This window comes from Euprymna scolopes, chromosome 6, assembly GCF_053919585.1.
Source record: "Euprymna scolopes isolate OS-2025 chromosome 6, ASM5391958v1, whole genome shotgun sequence".
NCBI classification, from domain to species: domain Eukaryota; kingdom Metazoa; phylum Mollusca; class Cephalopoda; order Sepiida; family Sepiolidae; genus Euprymna; species Euprymna scolopes.
In genome coordinates, this window is record NC_136487.1 from 114,076,656 (window position 1) to 114,097,812 (window position 21,157).

General features: G+C 36.3%; 1 protein-coding gene across 2 annotated transcripts in view; it reads left to right on the top strand.

The window, feature by feature from the left end:
- The first annotated feature begins 593 nt into the window (after positions 1-593).
- The window catches only part of LOC145277891 (uncharacterized), a 116,054-nt gene continuing 95,490 nt past the window's right edge, over positions 594-21,157 (top strand). The window contains exon 1 of one of the 2 annotated variants that reach the window (XM_080129883.1): positions 594-1,019. The gene's annotated coding sequence lies outside the window, so the exon portion shown is untranslated. The remainder of the gene's footprint in view (positions 1,020-21,157) is intronic. The other variant, XM_080129884.1, reaches the window with a different exon arrangement.

Here is a 21,157-nt window from a genome sequence, read left to right on the forward strand (position 1 = left end):
TTAAAATGGCCTGGAAATAGAGGATTATTTTATTTGTATACGAAACTGATATCCAACTCTAAATTCTAAAATAATTGCTTGTTTAATTTTTGTTTTGTAGTCTTCTTTCTGACAAGTTTTTGGAGGAGGGGAATTCAGCAAAGGGTGTTCATCTAGAAATTCACCAAATTTAGTTTGAAGATAAAAAGGAAAAAGAAAAATATAAATTTAAAGTAAAATGCTCCTCTATTTCTGAGCCATCGTGTAGCACTTTAGGGCTTCTAACATGTTTTACAACTAACCCTAAGTACAAGTGGCTGCCAGTCAAGATTATACTAAGGATTAGGTTAGAAAGCCGTAACGATGTTTTGAAAAATCATTTTTAGAAGAATGTGCTGAAAAATAATTTTAAAAAATATTTGCGAACAATACTTTTTTTGGAATGTTTTAAAAAATAATTTATTGAGGAGAAATAATGTTTTGGAAAGAAAAAATATCGAGGAGGATGAAATTTGATCAAAAGTATTCCTGTCTTTATGATTTTGTCGTCAAAAAGATAAAAGTCTAGAATGTGTGATTGACTTAACATCCATATGAAGACAATACAAAACGAAGAATCGCCGAAACGAAATTGATCCAGGTGAGAAAGTTCAATAACACTTGCTTTTCTTTTTCACCTTTTTCTTGTCGATTTAATTTCCTTTCCTGGATGATTTAACAATTCGATTCTTTTTTTCACAGTTAGAAAAAAGAATCGATAGTAAAAATATAATCGAACTCCAAACTGCGGTGGTCCATTCGAAACAGTCGAGTCAATTGGTAATCGGATTTTGATCGATTATATCGTGTCTGTGCATCCGTAGTTGTGCCCGTGCGCGTGCCGGTGTCGCAATCGTTTTTATTACGACTAGCCTAATAATAATGGAGGAAGAAAAGTGGTGAGGCGAAATTAGAAAGAAAAAATGGATTATCGTGTCGACGATGAGGATTTTTAGGGGATTTGGCTGCAGTGTAATTTAAAAGATCGTTCACAGTTTTAGGTAAGGCACTGTTTTTTTTATTTTTTTTATTACAGAATCAAATCATTTAATGATGATACGAAGCCTTTTTTACTGTAATGTAGCGAGAGTTGTCTCGAAAATGGTTTCTTTTAGTAGAAAGAATCAGTGCGATTTTGAGTTACAATCTTTTTTTTTAATCATTATTCCGTCAAAACTTTGATTCTAAATGAATATTTTTCGGTTTATTTAATTCGCTTTTGTTAAATTATTATTTTTTTTTTTTATTTACGTAAATTACTTATATGTTTGTTTAATGTTCTGACATCTTTTTTTTTTTTTTTTTTCGAAATTAACATTCCTGTTTTCGCGTAAATCATAAATATTTTGATTTTTTTTTTTTTCATTCATTTCCGCATAATTTTCAGTCTAGTTAATATTTCACTGATTTATATATTATCTTATTTTAATAATAATACAAAATAAAATTAAAAAAAAAAACATGTTAACTTTAAAAACAACAACAAACAATATTTCCTCTGATGGACCCCAAAAATCTCTCAGGAGGTTCAGTTTTATTTTATTATTAGTCCTGAACCCATCCAATTTATAATTGAATTTTTGGTTCTGATCTAGAAGTTAACCTTTTTAAAAAAAAAAAAAAAAAAAAAAAAAATGCAGAACGAAAATGTCATATTCCAAAAAATCACGTCATGTAGCTTTTCTATATATAGATAGAAAAAATTTTTTTTTTTAATGATTTTTACCGATTAATAGTATATTGTAGCCATTACAAGACTGATTTTACATCTTCGGTAGTTTGAATTTAATTGTCTCCTTTTATTAAATATAGCAGATCAAAACACGGCGAACCTGGACAAAAATCGCCCCCCCCCCCTATTATTGTCCACTGAAAAAATAGGAAAAAACCGAAAGCCGTTCTTAACATGGTGAGGTTGGGGTGTTTATTCCGAAAGTCGTTCTTGTGGAGTGGAAGAGAAGGTGATTCTCGTTTAGGTCCGCCACGTTATTACTTTGAAAGCCATTCTTAACATGGAGAGGGAAGGGCGGAAAGGTGTTTTGTAACTATTCTGTACTTCCACCCAACAATTTAAGATATCGTGAAACTTTAATTTAACTTGAAAATACTATTTAAAAATTAGTGCAGAGAGTGATCCGCCGGATCCGGACGTAAATAATAACGTTATTATTTAAAAAGCCATTCTTAACATGGGGAGGGGAGGGTGTTTTGTACCTATTCTATACTTTAACCTTACAATTGAATAAAAAAAACATATAAAACTTTAATTAAACTTGGAAATTTTTAAAAAATAGCGTGGATTAGTAAGTGCACTAGCACCAAAAATAGTAAGGTAACATAAGTGCATAAGCACAAAAAATGATCAATTTACGTGATATTTGGAATATGACATTTTCATTCCATAACAGGTACGTGCACCAGCACCAATACTACTGCACCATTAAGATTTTTTTGTATTTTGGTTCTTTAATTAGGTTGAATTCTGAATTTGCATCGAAATTTCATTTTCACTGGAGCTACTTTAAACCTGATTAGACAATTTGTCCCAAAGTTGTTCAAAATAGGGTCCCAATTTATTTATTTATAAGGGAGATAATTGTAAACTTTAAAATTTATTTTGCACGTAGACAATATTGTTCACGAATACATTTTTTTCCTTCGTAGTGAATTTGCTGTTTCCTGCGAACAATCATTTTGAGAAATAATTAAAACTAAATATAATGGTTAAACTGGTTAGTATATCTGTTAAAAATCATCTCCACTGTTTTATTTATTTTTTTATCAAAAGTAAAATAAAATAATTAACACCCTGTACAATTGCTTTTATTTGTTGGGTTTCTACCAGTATTTTGTTTAATTTTGGCACTTCTGCATGACAGTGACATATTAGCAACAGACTAGTTATTGACGCCTGTTCTTCGAAAGAGAACTGACATCTAGCAGCCATTATGTAAACCTCAAATATAAACAAGTGTTTACGATAACGCAAAAAAGAAAATTGAAACATTTATTGAATAAAAAATGTATCAAAATATAATTTTAATGTATTAATATAATTTTTTTTCAATGAGTGAACTAAAGTGAAATAACTGAAAATAAAAATAATAAATATGATTAAAAACACGAAACATTTATAGATTGTTTTTAGAATTGTGTTTTTTTTTGTTTTTTTTTTACGGTAGGTTGTATAAAAATGTAGCAAAATATAATTTTAATGTATTAATATAATTTTTTTTCAATGAGTGAACTAAAGTGAAATAACTGAAAAAAAAAATTAATAAATATTAAAAACACGAAACATTTATAGATTGTTTTTAGAATTGTTTTTTTTTTTTTTTTTTTTTTTTTTTTTTTTTTTTACGGTAGGTTGTATAAAAATGTAGCAAAATATAATTTTAGTTTGCACTTTTTTGTAGAAAAGGAAGAGGTAATGTACCCCCTGTTCTTCCGCTGACAAGTGATATCTGTCGGTGGTTCTCGAAACTAAAATACACACATTCGCCTCATGTCACTGACATGCAGAAGTCCCTTAATGTTATATTTTTGAGCGATTATCCACACTCCAAAAATGTGACCTCGTGTCAACCATTTTTTGTTCTCACGTAACACTTGCCACTACTCGTTTTTCGCTTAAAAATAAGAAAAAAAAAGCAGTAAAAATTTTGCCAGCTAGGTAGAAGAGTAACTTGCCTATGATAACATTTATTTGTTTTATACTTGTTTTGTTTTTGTTGTTGTTTTATTTTTACCACTTTTTCGTATTGTTGTCTGTATATAAAAAAATGCCCGAAAATTTGCATTAGATTTAGTTTTTGAAATATATTTTGGCAGTATATTTCCAGTGTAAATGTTTATTTTTATTAAAGCTATTTTTCAATCGCGTTGTTTTAAAGGGCTCAATTAAGTCGCTCCTTATTGTTGTGAAAAGGATTTAATGTTTTTAATAATTTTATTTATCCGACCATTGCGTTGAAAATAAATAAAAGACGACGAAAAGTTAATGAATTAATTTTATCCCTTTTTGAGCACCTCCGTTTCGATTTAATCCCAATCGAATTCTTCAGGGAATTCTTTCATTCATTTTAACACATTCCACAAGGAATGAGTCAAAATCGAAAATAGGGCAGCGCAAGGTTCTTCCCTTTTCCCCATTTTTTTTATGCAATGTATCATTCGTCATTTCTAAAACGCTTTTCATCTTAATTCAAGCTCTTATTTTAACTTGTTTAGAATGTAATCAGAACCGAGGGTTTCTTTTTTTTTTCTTCTTTTTTTTTTTAATCGAAATATTTGATCATTCAATTTTTATATAGCGATATATATTTATACAAGTTGTAGTAATAGTTTGTTCACAAACTCCTTAGGGTTTACCCGCTATACCTGTATAAGTATATTATCTTTACGATTACTGTTTCCACTTCACTTCCGGGTGCATCTTTGTCTTTAATTGATTTTCTTTTTTCGGTATCTGTTATGTATTAAAATGTTAGGTAAAAGTACAGAGTAGATAAAGGAAGTACTTCCTCATGTTAAGAAAAGCCTTTCTAAATAATGTTATTTAGAAAGAACAAAAAAGAAAAAAAGAAAGGCATTCTTAATATGGGGAGAGGTAACCGGAAGTGAACTGGAAGCAGTAATCGTAAAGGTAACTTCAGATATTTCATCTTGATCAACAAAGGTATGACTTGTTTTCCGTTCTTGCCAGAAAACTGAGCAGTTTATACTTTATATAGTTGGGAGAGCCTCACAAACTCACTATAATTAGTATTTTATTTGATTCATTGTTATTTTTCTTTATTTTGCTGTTTTGGGGCTTACCCCCCCCCCTTCACTTTCTATTATCCTGCAGTCCTCTCTATATATTTGTAAATATGATCATTCAAAAACGTCTAGGGATTGATCAATAGGCCCATAGAGTAAATGTGGTATTTTGGTGGTTGGAACTAGTTTAGGGAATAGAGCAAGTGGATGATGGACGACCACTGACCCCTTACCCACTCATATCCATTTGGGCCATGTGGCACATTTTTTCTATAATTTTTCAATATATTCGTATTTAACATTACTTTTTTTTTTTTTTTTTTTTTTTGCAAGTACATGTAAACAACGTGAAAAAATATTGTAGAACTCCTTTTTTGCAGATATTTTTTCAGGCTGTTGACATGTAATCGCCCCCCAAAAAGTAGAATCCTATTGAGGGAGGCAATGGAGTAAATATATATTGGTATGGGTACTAGTGCACTTATTGATCCGTGCTGAAATAATTACGTTATTATTTAAAAAGCCATTCTTAACATGAGGAGGGGAGGGTGTTTTGCACCTATTCTATACTTTAACCTTACAATTGAATAAAAAAACCTATCATAAAACTTTAATTAAACTTGGAAATACGATTTAAAAAATAGCGCAGATCAATAAGTGCACTAGCACCTGGGTATGATGATAAAAATTAGCTTCATTTTATCTTTGATTTGAAAATTATAGAAATTAAAGAAAAAATAGAAATCCGAAATGTTTCGGGCTTGGGACAGGTATATGCATGAGAACTCCTTGATTTCCGGAAAATGCCGGATGTGCCCCAAGGGTGTTAATGATGATAAATTTACCGAAAATTATTTCAACTAATGTCACTCAGTCACTACTTACAACACCTTTCATGCTGTATTGTGAGATATTATCTCACCTCAGTTTTACCCTTGGCAGAATGAAAGAACTCATCTAGCTAAAACTACTATCAATAATTTCCCACACTCTTTATCTGTGCCTAAACCTAAATGTAGATATTGCATCAACAAAGCTTCTTTCTTAGAACTGCACGCCTGTCGAATTCTGTTCTGATTGCTTGCTTTCCACCTGACTACAATCTGATTGTCTTCAAGTCCAACGTAAACAATTTTTTTTTTTTTTGTTTTACATGGTCACCACTTATCAGGGCCCTGCTAAAAGGAGCTGCTAAAAACAGCCCATCCTGCCTTGACAGAGTACAAAATAGACTTCGTGGTTTAGTGGGGATGCCCTTTTCTCTTCCCTGCAGCCTCTCTCCCACAGAAGAGACGTTGCGAGCCTGTCTTTGTTTTATCGTTATTTCCATGGCAAGTGCTCGTCTGAGCGCCAATCTCTCATCCCCTCTCGCCAATCTTTCACGAGAAACACCCGTCTGGCTGGAACTACTGTCAATAATTTTCCCCACTCTTTATCTGTGCCTAAATCCAAACGTAGATTCCATGAGCAGAGCTTCTTTCTCAGAAGTGCACGATTGTGGAACTCTCTTCCGTTTGCCTGTTTCCCACCTGACTACAACTTGGATGTCTTCAAATCCAATATAAACAAATTCCTGACAAACCGCCCCCTTAAGTAAGACACTCTATCAAATCTCCAATACTAATGATTACTACAATACTATCTCATAACCCTTATCCCTGAGTGGCCTCCAGGTCTTGATAAGTGGTGACCTCTCCATGTAAAAAAAAAAAAGAGTACACTTGACATCATGAGTTTTTTTTTTTCAGTAATTCCAATCCTGCATCACGTTCAACCTGTGATGCCTGCATGTGCTTGTAGTTGTTGGTCTTGGCTGATGCAATAACACGCTTCAATTTATCACTCTTGTCCTTTTTGAAAGGTGGTTCATTGCCAGAGCATGCATTTGCTACCTACTCTGCCTCTTGCCTCGTAAGGTAGACTTTATCTTCAAAATACTGGTTGCAAACAATCTGCAAGGCTTTCCTAGACTTCTTTACCGAGATACCAACTACTGATGATAGAGTAGCACAAGTTGCTTTACATTTGTCAAAACGAACACGTTCATTGTTTCTCAGTAGTTCAAAGCTGATGTAATGATGTTCTGTTTGGGGTGCAGTACTCTCAATGGCATTCATATTTCTTGAAAAACCTGACCTATTGGTGCTTTGGTTTGAAGAGAAATTAGCGAAACATTCATGTCCACGCACTCTAATGAATCATCTTCCATTGCTTCCAATTCAAGCTCATGTTGCTCTTGCTCCATAAGCTGTCTTGACCACTCCTCCTCCCTCACATATTCCTCATCGACCTATTCACTAATTCTGAACCTCCTCACAGTTTTCATAAAATACTTTCTCAGCTGCATCCAATGAATCCATGTCAACACCAATGTCAAATAGACTTGCATTGGTGCCTCCATTTTTGTTGATAACTTCTTGTGCCAAACTTTATTTTGTCGCCAGGTTGTTGGAATAGGTTGATTGGGTTTCTTTGGGGGTTTTTCTGTTGCATCGCAGGTACACATCATTGTGATAACTACCACGCACTTTCTCCAACTGAGACATGACAGCTTTTCTAGACAGTGTGCGACCTGCTCCAAACGCTGCTGTCCATTGCTTCATCAGAGCTGCATAGTATGCGTTCAGAGTCATTTGTGCCTTGTCTCCATGTACACATTTGAATAAGAGAGAGTGACATCATAATATGTTGTTAACGTATCACCTCGTATGAAGATTATTTGCTCAGTTTCTTCCTCCATTTTGTGATATCATCCCACTGTATCTATGTACTGAAATGAAAAACAAAAGTTTTGATGATTGAGTAACCAAGCAATACAGTGTCCTCATAATTAAATATGCAATGTCATCCAAGGTTATATTCTAAATATTCATGAAAAATTTAAATATTTCTTCATCTCAGTTTTGGCCGTAAATATCCATTTAGCTGTTAGAACATTGTTTAGAATTGTGCCTACACATTAAATCTTTACTACCCATCAGTAGTTGCAGCCGGGAATTTTCATAACTACTACCTGGGTATATAGGGGGTTATTTGGCTAATTTTGAGCCCTAAAATCTCCCCCCCCCAAAAAAAACATCTCAAAACTGTTAGAAAATTGTTTAGAACTGTGCTTACACATTAGATCTTTACTATCCATCAGTAGTTGCAGTTGGGAATTATTGCAACTATTATCCGGGTATCTATAGGGACATTTGGCTAATTTTGAGCCCCCCCCCCCCAAATCCCAAAGCTGTTTTAAGAATTTTACTGACATCAATGTTCTTCATCTAATAGTTTTTAAACCATTTGAGATATCTGATGACTAATTAAGTACCCTATTGATGCCCACATTCAGTGATTTGAGGCAAATTTTGGCTATTATTGTCAAATTTTGGCTATTATAGGCTATTTGACCATATTTTGGCCCTGTAAAATTCCAAACAACCTAAAAGTGTTGAAAAGTTATGCTGGTATATCAGTTTTTATTACCTACCAATAAATAACCCTCTTTTATTTTATGTTTAAGTAGACATTTTTATTGATATTGCTTGTTTTTGGTCACAAATGTCGAGTAAAAATTGTTTGAGAGTTGAAGAACACTGCCTCCCCTGCGAGGCTACTAATATCGGATTTGCTGCTTGATGAGGATGAGGAAGGTGCAAACCGGAGCGATGGCCCACTGGCCTCAGACCCAGAGTTGCTCCTGTCGTCCAGTGGTGGTTGCAACTATGTTGCCGGCCTCAGGTCCCTAACATGACGGAGCACACCGTCAATCATGACTGACTGCTGACTCATCACATTGGTCACTCAGCCCCGTGTATATCTGTCAGTCCACCGGCTTCCCGACGGCTTCACCCAGGCATGATCCCTTGGTGCGCACGACACCCGTCCTTCCTCGTTGGCGACTTCTCTGTTGGGGTAGATTCCATTTTCTCGGAGTTGATATTGGTAGATTGCGTTTGCAGGTGCTGTTTCTGGAGAAACGACATCTTTCAGCCTGATGTTGTATCAATATACAGCTTCTGAGATGGTGCACTGCTTCCTGGCTGCAATTCTTTTGATGCTGCAATGTCTCCTTTCAGCAATGACACATCGCAGTCGCAACTGCACTTTCCACTCCTTCAAGAACTGCCTGACCTGCCAGCTGCACCTCTTTGGGCACACCTCTTTCAAAAAACATAGATGACAGCTGGCGAATAATGTAGGAGGAGTCCTGGCGCGCAAATCATCCCCAGACCGCGAAGTGCATAGGTCCACAATCGATGAGGGTGAAGAAGTGATTGCCACCGTAATGTGTGATATCCATGCCCATTCTCTGCCATGTGCCGCTCACTCCCAATTGCCTTTTTTCCCACTGTATCGGAGTGGGGTCGATTGATTGACATGCCTCGCAACTTTCCACTGCTCCCTTGCCATCTGCCTTTCTTACTTCTGGGTCAACCATCTTGGCAAAATATAGTGTCCGCTTAACCCCTGGGTGTCCACATTGCTGATGAATCTCACTGATAAAATCCACATCCGTATTACACGCGACGGCTGCACACGGCTGTTGCAGCGTCTCAGAACCTCCCTGGGTATCATCCAGCAGCCACCGTTGTGGTATTCGTGTCAGTGCATCTGCTCTGTTGCTTGCAGACCTGATCAACGTTACGTCTACAGTCAGGTTGTACTCTTTAATTGTATCGACCAGGGTGGCGAGCCGCCTTCGTATCAACATCTCACTCGCTGCCCGTGTGGTTAGCTGTGCTCTTCCAGTCAATGCATCGGTCATCCACTAATGGGTGCACGCAGAGTCTGTGATAATATGTAGTACCCCGGCTTGCCACTGAAGCGCCTTTCAATGTGGCATCAAGTTCGGCCAGGTTTATGTGCCTAGAATCATTACTGGATGAAGCCAACAGGCGTCTTCGAGTATGCCATCATCAACCGCAAAGACAACTCCAAAGGCTAGTGAACTAGCGTCCACCCAGACTGTGAACTCGTTCCCATTAACGCATCAGTTTCCTCGCACAGGGTCATCACAAGTCACCCTGGCCACAGTTTCTGTCAGCATGCTCAGGAGTGTGGCATCCTGCACTTTATCATCCCATCCCAATGATACAGATGTGGCGCAACGTTTTATGGTCACCACTGCCACCCTGAGCCAAACACATACTGGGAAGTGGCCCACCAGCTTTGACGAGTGATGTTGGATGGGACTTCCGGAACATCACCACCTCTCCTCCAGTAGAGCCCCTCCTTGCTACCGCTCACGCGCAGGCCAAGTACTTTTGCCCCATCTCACAGATGCTCCGGTTCCTTGCATGTCAGTCTGAAGTTCCCGAAGTGCTCTTTAGCTGACTGGGCAGACATGAGGCTCTCATTTACAAAGATATCGTCAATGTAAGATGATGTTGCCTGGCACACAGCCTCATCTTGTTGCCGGATAACGTGCATAATTGCTGTCATAATGCCTGGTGCCACGTTGAGACCGAACCCTAGCCTGGTTAGAAAATAGCGAGTTCCTTTAACTTCCACAGTCTGAAATGTCAACAGCGATTTTTCAATACGTATCTGCAGGTAGGCCCTGCGCAGGATCAGAATTGCTACGTCCGACTCTTGCTGCCGCCACTCCCTTAATTTGACCACCCAAATATCCACCCCTTCCGTGTATGGGTCGACATGTTCATTAAGTTTATGGTAGTCCATGGCGGGTCGGACCTGTTTGCTATTTTGTAAAACGGCCATCAGGGGAATAATCTATCCTCGGTGGGGCCCGAGCTCATCCTCCGGGTATGGAAGCAGCCAGCCATTGTTGATCCAAGTCTGCAGTTCTTCTTCATACTGCCCTCTGAGCCTCCATCTATGGTTAGCACCGGAATTCTCTCCTTGTACCAAGTGTCGCAAGATGCCTTGGACACAAGGGTCTGTGTGCATCCAGTGTCTACAAGGGCGAGGCATTCACGTCTGTTAACGCGCACACTCACTGCGGGCAGCACCTTGTTCAGCGATGATCTGGGGGAGAAGACTGATGCTGTAGCTTCTTTCCCTTACCTGTTTCCCGGACAGGCATGGGTCAAGTGTCCCCAGTTTTTTACACTTGTAGCACTGAGGCCCGCTAAGCCTTTGAGTTGGTGAGCGCGACGAGAGACAATCACGGGCCAAATGGTTGGGCCGACTACACTTGTAGCAACTTGTAACTGTGCCCAGGTCCTGAGATCCACCTTCTGATGGCTACACGGCTGATGTGCAGTCTACTGTCTCTGGGCTCTTTTTTATATCACCCGCGCCCGTACTGATACTTCTGAGATGTCCATCTCTTCTACTTGGGATGAGGTTCGGAGCAGATCTTCCACACTAGCGGGCAATCCTGCAATAAATGCGCACACTAGGCCTTTGTCTGACATTCCTTCGAACAGGACCGCAAGCTTTTCCACCCATTCCTGTACTGATTGCTCAGCGTTGCTGCCATCAAACAGTGGAATCAGCTTAGGATCAAATCCTGACGTCATGCCGAAATAGCTTTTTGAAATGGAACCTCCTTCACTCGTTCCAATGCACTGAGTAACCGTCTGTCTAGTAATGTCACCTGTTCACCGTCTGTATAGCAAAAAAAAAAAAAACCCCACTCCAAGCGACCTGCTTACATTCACCCACGTGAATCTCGCGAAATCACATGAGACCGTTTCTGTTAAATATCGCAGACGCCATCTTGGTTTCTCTTTTTCCTGTCCAACACGCATGACAGGCAGACACGTGGGCACTTCTCAGTCGGGCATTTTGTATGTCTGTTTCTATTTTCCCCACATGTTTTGGTCACAAACATGAATAAAACAAGATGGCTGCCACAAGCAAATTTGTAGCTTACAAATTTGCTTGTGGCAACCATTTTGATTTTTTTACTCATTCAATGTTCACACATTTTATTCGTGCATTTCTCGGGTTTAGATGGGTAAAAATAATTAGCTTTTTACTCAAAATGACTTCTCATGTATTAATATTTGAGATAAGAAACATTTTTAATGTCTACACAGACTTATTTTCTCATATCGCCCACAAACCTTATTTAGTGACATTATCCATATTGTTGTTGTAAAAACTGATCAGTATTTAACAACAAAAAAAAAAGAAGATAATGAAGATGCTTGGCAAAAAATATAACCCCGTATATATTTTCATTTATTTGTCTTTCAATAAATCTTATTCTCAGATATGGGTCAGAATGTTATTTCATGTATTTTCAAATAGTTGACTTAATTTCCTTCCAAAGAACCTCTGAAAATGCAACATTTTCTTGAGGCCACCAGTTGTGCTTCTCGTCTGTGCCATGAACTTACCTGTTTTGTTTTCATTTTACTTCAGTAAGTTCTTAGAAATCAAGAGATCCCCTTTCTACATAAAATACAGAGATATCTGAGTGTTCAATAAAGATTCTCGTCTGCTTCTCACATGTTGAGTTAGTAAAAGCAAAGAAGAACTTATTTTCTTTTCTCCAACTGGTCACTTAATCTAATATATAAATGTCTGTCTGTCTCCATATTTTCAAACTCTATCTCCTCTGAAACTAAAAGTCGCAGAGTGGCGCTTGGGGCCTCAAATGATTGGATTTTTTACAAGCCGTTCTTTTATGGGTTTTAATTGTTTTTAAGGAGTCAAAAATGGGTCAAAATTGAAAAAATTGTTAAACATTTTGTACATTCATGTTAGTTTATTTTAAATTTTTAATCGGTTCATATGCGTGTCACGTTGGTACAGTGGTAACGTCACCAGCTTTGAATACTAGTTTTGGTTTTAGCTGATGGCACCTAAATACTTTTTTTTTTTACTTCTGAAATGATGATTCTATAATAATATAATACGAAATCTGGACAAATTAAAATATCATATGTTAGCGTAGTTTACGCCCGGGCAAAGCTGGGTGCCCCCCTCCACTAGTTATGATATAGTTTGTTTATTTTAATCTTTTCTGAATTTTATGGATTCCAGGACAATAATTTATCTGGTCTAGTGGAGTATCCAGTTAAGTGCTGTTAAGAGAATGCGCACCATTGTTTGTATGAACCAGTGTATAGCCATGTCAAAAACAAATACTATATTGTTTTGAATATTTGGTCAGGGTTTACTTGTAAGGTGAAGTACCCTAACTCTAGGTTGCCTTGACAAACTCTTGTACAGAGAGATATCGAAGACACTATTGTCTAGTAGGTAATTTAAACATTTTGTTTCATTTTACTTTAATTGACATTCTCAGAAATCAAGGGGACCCTTTTATGGGGCTAATATTTGATTTTTATATGAAATACATAGATATTTGAATATTCCATTAAAGTTCTTCTTTGATCTGTTAAATACTGAATTAGTAAAGAAGTTGAAGACATTATTTTCCTCTCACCAAATGGACATGTAAATATGTTATAGTACGAAGTAATCACATTTCATGTGGTCTCTTGGTCTTACTGGATTCCAGGACAAGAATTCATCTAGTCTGGTGGAGTATCCAGCTTCATGCTATTACTTGAGATAACATCACTTGGAGAAGGTGCACCATTCCTTGTAACAGCCTTACACACACCACTACTTTCTTTTCCACCTTTGCATCATGGGTTCGAGCCTGCCTGCCTACTACAACTTTTTTTTTTTTTTTTTTCGCTGCTCCACATGCATCTCCAAACGCCCGGGCAATGCCGGGCACCCAGGCTAGTTCCTCATAAAAGTTAGTGTGGAATAACCATACCGATGAGATCTTATTTGAGCCACGAATACTCTGCAATTTTGAATATTGAGTCAAGGTTTACTTGAAGGGAAAAGAATCCTCATGCCAGATTGTTCTGACAAAGCCCTTTACAAAGAGACCTTAGACACTTGACTATAGTGTCTAGTAGGCATTCAAGTTCTCTGCAAGTAGGCATTCAAGTCTCTGTACTATAGCTTATCATGTGTTACCCAAAATTATTTTCCATTTATTATGGCGGTTGGGTGTGCCGGATAGGGTTATCTCTGTCCTTACCATCTAAGTTAGGTAACATTGTTCATGCAAAAATTTGCCATGTGTGATCAATTTAGATTACATTAAAACAACAAACTGGTCCTGCCTAAAAATTTAATTTTTTTTTTTTTTTTTTTTTGTTTTAAACAAAAAATAGTAATTTACAACAGATTTTAAGGAAAAAATAATTTAAAAAGTTCATAAAGGCAAAAATGTGTGTTAGTGTGTGCACATTTTTTGTATATCCGGCAAAGGCTTTTAGGGGGTGTGGGCACTTGGGAGAGGTCACTGCTTTACACCTTTACACCTGATCTTAAATGGAACACATACATCGAGTCTGTGGCCAAGGTCGCTGGGAAAATGGTGGGATCCTTCTACCGCTCCAGAAGATATCTCACTAATGATGCAATTCTCTATCTATATAAGAGCCAAGTACGTCCAAAGATGGAGTACTGCTGCCACATCTGGGCGGGGGCTGCAAAAAACAGCCTATCCTGCCTTGACGGAGTACAAAATAGACTCCGTGGCTTGGTGGGGGATGTCCTTTTCTCTACCCTGCAACCTCTTTCCCACAGAAGAGACGTAACGAGCCTGTCATTGTTCTATCGTTATTTCCATGGCAGGTGCTCGTCTGAGCTCCATTCTCTGGTACCCCCTCGCCAATCTTTCTCAAAAAACACCTGACTAGCTGAAACCACCGTCAATAATTTTCCCCACTCCCTATCTGTGCCTAAATCAAAATGTAGATACCATGAACAAAGCTTCTTTGTTAGAAATGCATGCCTGTGGAACTCTGTTCCGCTTGCCTGTTTCCCTCCCGACTTCAACCTGGATGTCTTCAAGTCCAACACAAACAAATTCCTGATGAACCGCCCGCCCTAAGTAATGACACCTTACCAATTCTGCAATACTATTGCTACACTATCCCTTTGATTACTGTACACACAATAACCCTTATCCCTGAGTGGCTATTGGGCCTTAATAAGTGGTGAACTCCATGTAAAAAAAAAAAAAAAAAAATTAAAAAAAAGGTGCTCGTTTATATTGCTGATTTTTTAAACCAACACATTTCAGGTGAAAACATTATGTACTTATGTGCTATGGTTAAATCAGTATAAATTCCAAAAATTCCAAAAAAATGATCAAGTAGAAAAATAATTGCAAGTAAAAATAGAATTTATTGAATTATATAGTTTTATTGTATGTTTTAATGTGGAAGAGTTGTGCTACCAATTCAGTATTACAAACAAGGGAGATAACCGATGTAAAAACGCACCAAACAAAACATTAACACAAATATCCTGTAATGAAGATTACCAATTGTGACGCTGTATAATATGGATTGTAATAAAGAATTGAGTTATTTATGATCGTTTAATGCTGAGGGTGAGAACCATATTTATAAACAGGTGTTTTTATGTTTGATTTTTAGTAAACTAGTAGTGAGAAGAGTAATTGTACTATTTAATACATACTTTATCTCTTTTCCAAAATTTATTTATGATAACCTAAGCAATGCTGGATAAATCTGCTAGTATACCTATATTTATGAAATTAGGTATATATAAATATATAGGTTAATCTCCTAATAGGTCATCATGATGTTTTATTTAAATTTTTCAGACTACTTAGTTATCATCTTGAATGTCATTTTCACAACGTTTCAGTCAACGTAATCACTGACCTTCTTCACTTCTATCTTGTCGAACTCAGGGAATCTTTCTGTCAAACTTCAATTATCATTCCATCAGCCATAATTAGGTAGAAGTTCTAAGTAATTCGCAATTGTGTTTCCGGTCGCCCACACTTAGGATTGAACCTTCAGAAGAATGCCATTTTTACAACCAAATTTATCCAAGTACTCTAACCACTATGCAATGGGTCCTTGTGGACAATTCTATTACATATTTTAGGTAGCCTTAAACTTATTTTATTTCTAGATATAAATATCACTATTTATTACTATGTAATACTATTGTGTGTTGGTTGGTTGTTTGTTTTTGTTTTACGGCATATCAACCCTTTTTGGGTTATTTAATGCTAAATCCAAAGATTTTGAAAAAAAAAATTTTTTTTAATAGAATATATTTGTTTTTTTAAAGTCAGTTTCTATTTAACCCATAGTTGGGACCCTAACAGGGACTACCACTCTGAGTCAGTGAACTTGGGAGCAATGGCAATTAAAGGGTGACTTCACACTCCCTAAAGCCTGCAAGCTGGGGCCTCACCATCAGATATTGTTTAAGGTCATATCCAGGACCACTACTGTGTGTGCGTGTGTGTATGTATATATATATATATATATATATATATATATATATAGGAAATTTATTACTGTGAGTCCAGAATGAGTTTACAAATTGTTTCAACTAGAGGAAAATCCTCAAAGAGAGGAAAAATCCAACTAGCATCATCAGAATTCATAGATGTCCATCTATGAATTCTGATGATGCTAGTTGGATTTTTCCTCTCTTTGAGGATTTTCCTCTAGTTGAAACAATTTGTAAACTCATTCTGGACTCACAGTAATAAATTTCCTATATACTGCTCTGACTACACATTGAGCACTTTAGTCCGTTTTTTTTTTTTTCACCACTGGTAAATATATATATATATATATATATATATATATATATACTTGCAGGCTGCCCAGCCTTTCCCGGTTGTAAAATATGCTTAAATATGATATTTTGATTAATGCAGATTTCGTATTTATTATTATACTAGCGGGGGGTACCTGGCGTTGCCCGGATGTTTAGAGGTGTGTGTGCTCGAGTGGGGGGGGGGAATAATCAAAACATAAGAATAAGCGAAGTAAATATTTTTAAATATTAAAATGTTAAAACTTAAAAAAATAGCAAAAAAACACCCAAAAAAACTAACATAAGGCAAACCAACGATGTTAAATGTAAAAATGGGAAAAACAAAAAAAGAAAATGCGAATGTAATGGAAAACAGAAAAACAAACGTTAAAACTTTAAAAAATCTGAAAAATAAAAACCAAAACAAAAAACACATGAAAAATGGCTTAAATAACCGTTTCAATATTAAAATTTAAATCGTGTCAAGGCTTTGGGGTTCAATCCTACCTTCCTACTAAAACTTTTTTTTTTCTTTTACACATCCAAACACCCGGGCAACGCCGGGTACCCCCTGCTAGTATATATATAAAAGTCACTTTGTGTGTGTGAGTTCCTTTCTCATAGGTTCCGAAACGGCTGAGCCCATCTTTTGCAAATTTCACACAAAGCTGTCCTTAGATATATTTTGTACAGAAATTCATCCGATAAGTATCGAAAATCCAAAAAATCCAATCTTAAAAATAGCTTTTCTCTTTTATAGATAAAAAAAATAATTTTTACAGGGAGGGGAATATTTTACATTACACTGGCAAGGGAAATAACATTTCAGCAAATCATTTCTTCTTTAAAAACAACAGATTTATTATAATTTATTATAATCCTTTGTTGAAGCCTGGTTGTACCTCACCATTTTATTTCAATTTTTTCTTATTGACTTTAATTCACGGTAAAAGAAGAGATATCATTTAAATCGCTGCAAGTCATTTCTTTGTTTGCATATTTTAAAACTAAACATTAATCAGAAGTGACTTTTCCAGGGCATCCATCGTCAAGCCCAAATATCAGTTAACATGATATTGTAAACAAATATAGCTGGAATTTGATGAACGACATTATCAGTTATATTTTAATTCTTTTGCGAATTAGTCCACCGGGAAAATTATTCTTCATCTATATATATATAAAAGGCAAAATGTGTGTGTGTGTTTGTATATGTCTGCCAAAGGCTTTTGGAGGGGGGGGGGCTCCGGGCGGTTACTCTTTCTTAGTACCTTTTATATGCTACCTATATTATAATATCTAAGATTTACAAAACGAACTCATGTGTATCTTTAATTTCAGCGAATTTTTCACGCTATTTTCGAGACTTTTTGTCACTCACCACATGTTTGTTTCACTTTTCAGTATAAAAGTGAAACTGTGAGAATGAAATCGAGTTCTCAGCCTTTCGTGCCGAGACGTCCAGAAAGCAATCAGTTTTGATCAATTGCTATTCATTGGGACACTTCCCCAACATGTTGGCGGGGGGAAACAAACAAATACGCAGAAACTCGCCTGAAACACCAATGTTAAGTCATGTGATGTTTGACCTCATTAAATTCACGCACCTGTCATTTAACTTTATGATCGTTACATTAAAACAGTTTTTACTTCCTCTCCCTCTGTGGCCGAGCGGGTAAGATGTCATGTTTTTCCCCCTTTTTTTTATACCTTCGTGTCAAAGCTTCGGGTTCAAGCCAACCTTCTTACCAAAACTCTTTTTTTCTTTTACACCTCCAAAACCCCCGGCCAACGCCGGGCACCACCGCTAGTCTATAACATAAATCTCACCTGTCTGTTTAAATGTATGTATGTTTGTATCTGCCTAAAACTTTCGACAGAGGCAACGGATTTTCATGAAATCGGTATCATTTTGAAGCTCAACCCTTTGGACAACAAATATTGAAAAACTGGCCAAAAACATTAATTCCTTCACCCTCAACTGGGTAGTTTTCTAGAGGGAGAGTCGAATTTTTCACTGACATTTTTTGCAAGTCTACCTCGCATTCAACGTCGCTTAAAAGGAGTTTATTTCTTTTTCCTCTGCGTGTTTTTTTTTTTTTTTTTTTTACAAAGGCATCACCACATTATCAAGGCCCAGAGGCCACTCAAGGATAAGGGTTAAAGAGTGTACAGTAGAAATTGGTCAATATAGTAATCATTAGTAATGAAAATTTGGTAAATTTAATAACTTATATGGAACGGCTCATCAAGAACTTATTTACTTTAGACTTGAACACAACCATATTGTAGTCAGCCGGAAAGCAGGAAAACGGAAGACAATTCCATAGGCGTGCAGTTCTAAGAAAGAAGCTTTGTTCATGGAATCTACGTTTAGGTTTAGGCACAGATAAAGAGTGGGGGAAATTATTGATAGTGTTTACAGCTAGACGAGTGTTTCTTGTGAAAGTTTGGCGAAGGGGGACCATAGATTGAAGCTCAGTCGAACACTTTCCATGAAAATAACGATACATCAGAGACAAACTCGCAACATCTCTTCTGTGAGATAGAGGTTGCAAGGAGGAGAAAAGGACATCTCCTACGAGGCTACGAAGTCTATTTTGAACTCTATCAAGGCAGGACAAGTCCTTTCTAGCAGCTCCTGCCCAGATGTGGCAACAGTATTCCATCCTTGGACGTACCTGGCTCTTATATAGGTAGAGAATAGCATCAGCAGTGAGATATCTACTGGATCGATAGAAAGATCCCACCATTTTTCCAGCGGCCTTGGCAACAGATTTGATATACGTGTTCCATTTAAGATCAGGAGTAAAGGTCAAGCCCAGAAGCTTGTCAAAACTTGAGGCCTCCTGAAGACGAGAGCCATTCATTTCAATTGATGACAAATGTGAATTAGAATGTTGATGGTGTAAAGAGAGAAGCTTGGTTTTAGATGCATTAAAAGTAACCAGCCACTTCTTCCTTTTTTTTCTTTTTGTTCAACAAACACCCTTGCACACGCCTCCACTTTCTTTTCTATCTTCGCGTCACGAGTTCGAGCCTGGCTGCCTACTACAACTTTTTTTTTTTTTTTTTTTTTTTTTTTTTTTGATCAACACACATCTACAAACACCCAGGCATCCAGGCTCGTAATATATAATAATCAATAGAGGATTGATTCTATAATAATACATACGCAATCTGCATATCATGTGTAAACGTATTGTATAACTGGGTAATGCCAGGTTGCCAGCTAATATATATATATATATATATATATATATATACACTAGCATGGATACCCATCGTTGCTAGGGTTGACATGAAGTTCGGTTTCGCCACACCTGCTATACTAAGAATATTGAGCAGTTTTTCATTATTATATGTCAACTCTATCGTTATCCAACAAAAATAAAAGAACGAATGAAAACACCCCCCCCCCCTGAAAAAAGAAGTACGTGACAAACTCTCCACCAGATATTTCGGCAGAAGAGATACGAAGAGAAACTATTCTCTGGATATTGAGCACCTTTTTATAAGACTATATTCTAGTTTGAGCGAATTTCTTTTATACTACCTCAGTCTAGAAAGATTGTCTTTACGGTCTGTTGCAACGAAAACAAACTGTAAATAATTCAGTTTCAAAAATACCAAATTAGAATTTGTGTTAACCGAATGTTTATGCTATAAAAATGATGAGTTATGACTTATTGCGTTATTAAAAGAAAAAAAAATAGTTACGATGCCAAGAAAATGTGAAGAAAAAAAAAACTGTAAAAAAGCGCAAATAAAAGAATCGTGGTTTAATTGAATTGTTTATTTTAAAATAAAAATTCACTGGACCACAACATTAATTGCGAAATCACGGGAATTATTTTATTCAAACTAATTTAAAAAATAATGCTTGAAAGTTTTTAGAAAAAAAAAAAAAAAACAAAGCAAAATGAACAACGTTCGTGTCCAAGGGAAATAACTCAAACCGATTCATAAAAAAATCGATGTCGGGGAAAAATAAATGAAATGAAATATGTTATCAATATAAATCAAATTTAAATAATAAACTTAAATAGAACACTTAAAATAATTCTCTCACTATAAACAATAACTAATATTTTCCTTAATGTAATATGCAAATGACGTCACCTCTTTAATCTTATATTTTGCAGTAATCATAGTATATATTGGAATGAATACTATGATAAAGTAATGGATTTTTGTATATATTAATCATTTTGTGAACAAACAGACAGACAGGAATACGAATTTATATATATAGATATCTACATAAAACACTGAAGAGTTCTTAAACTACTTGTTTTATTGATTTCTCATGTTGCTTACTGTACTTCATGGCAGTTGACACAATTCTATGATTATCATTTTTCTACTTACATCATCATAATGTTCGTTTTACATACTGGCATGCATTAGATGGCCTTAAGAAATTGCCTCCTAAAGTAACCTATCTCTGACCAGGTCTTTATTTATCCCTTTTTCATCATAGAATTGCGTTAGCTGATATCAAGAACAATAAGCAAGATTTCCATTTGAACTCTTCCTTAATTTTATTTAAACTTTTGGTAAAGTTCATTCCTCTCTGTGGTGTAAATGAAGAAAAAAGAAACAAGAACGACCGACCGCGTTTTTGTGTGGCTTACCTCGTGTTCATAATGAAGAAGAAAGAAACAAAAATGGCTGCCCTGTTTCTTTATATGCCTACAGGGTGACCACGAGGTATGCAAATGAGATGCTCCTGATTGGAGATAAAAGACAATTGCTATTCATTTGGACATTCACCTTTTATGTGGAGAGCTGGTTTTCCCCAACATCTTGGAGGGAAATGCAGAAACTGGTTGCAGCCAAAGTTAAT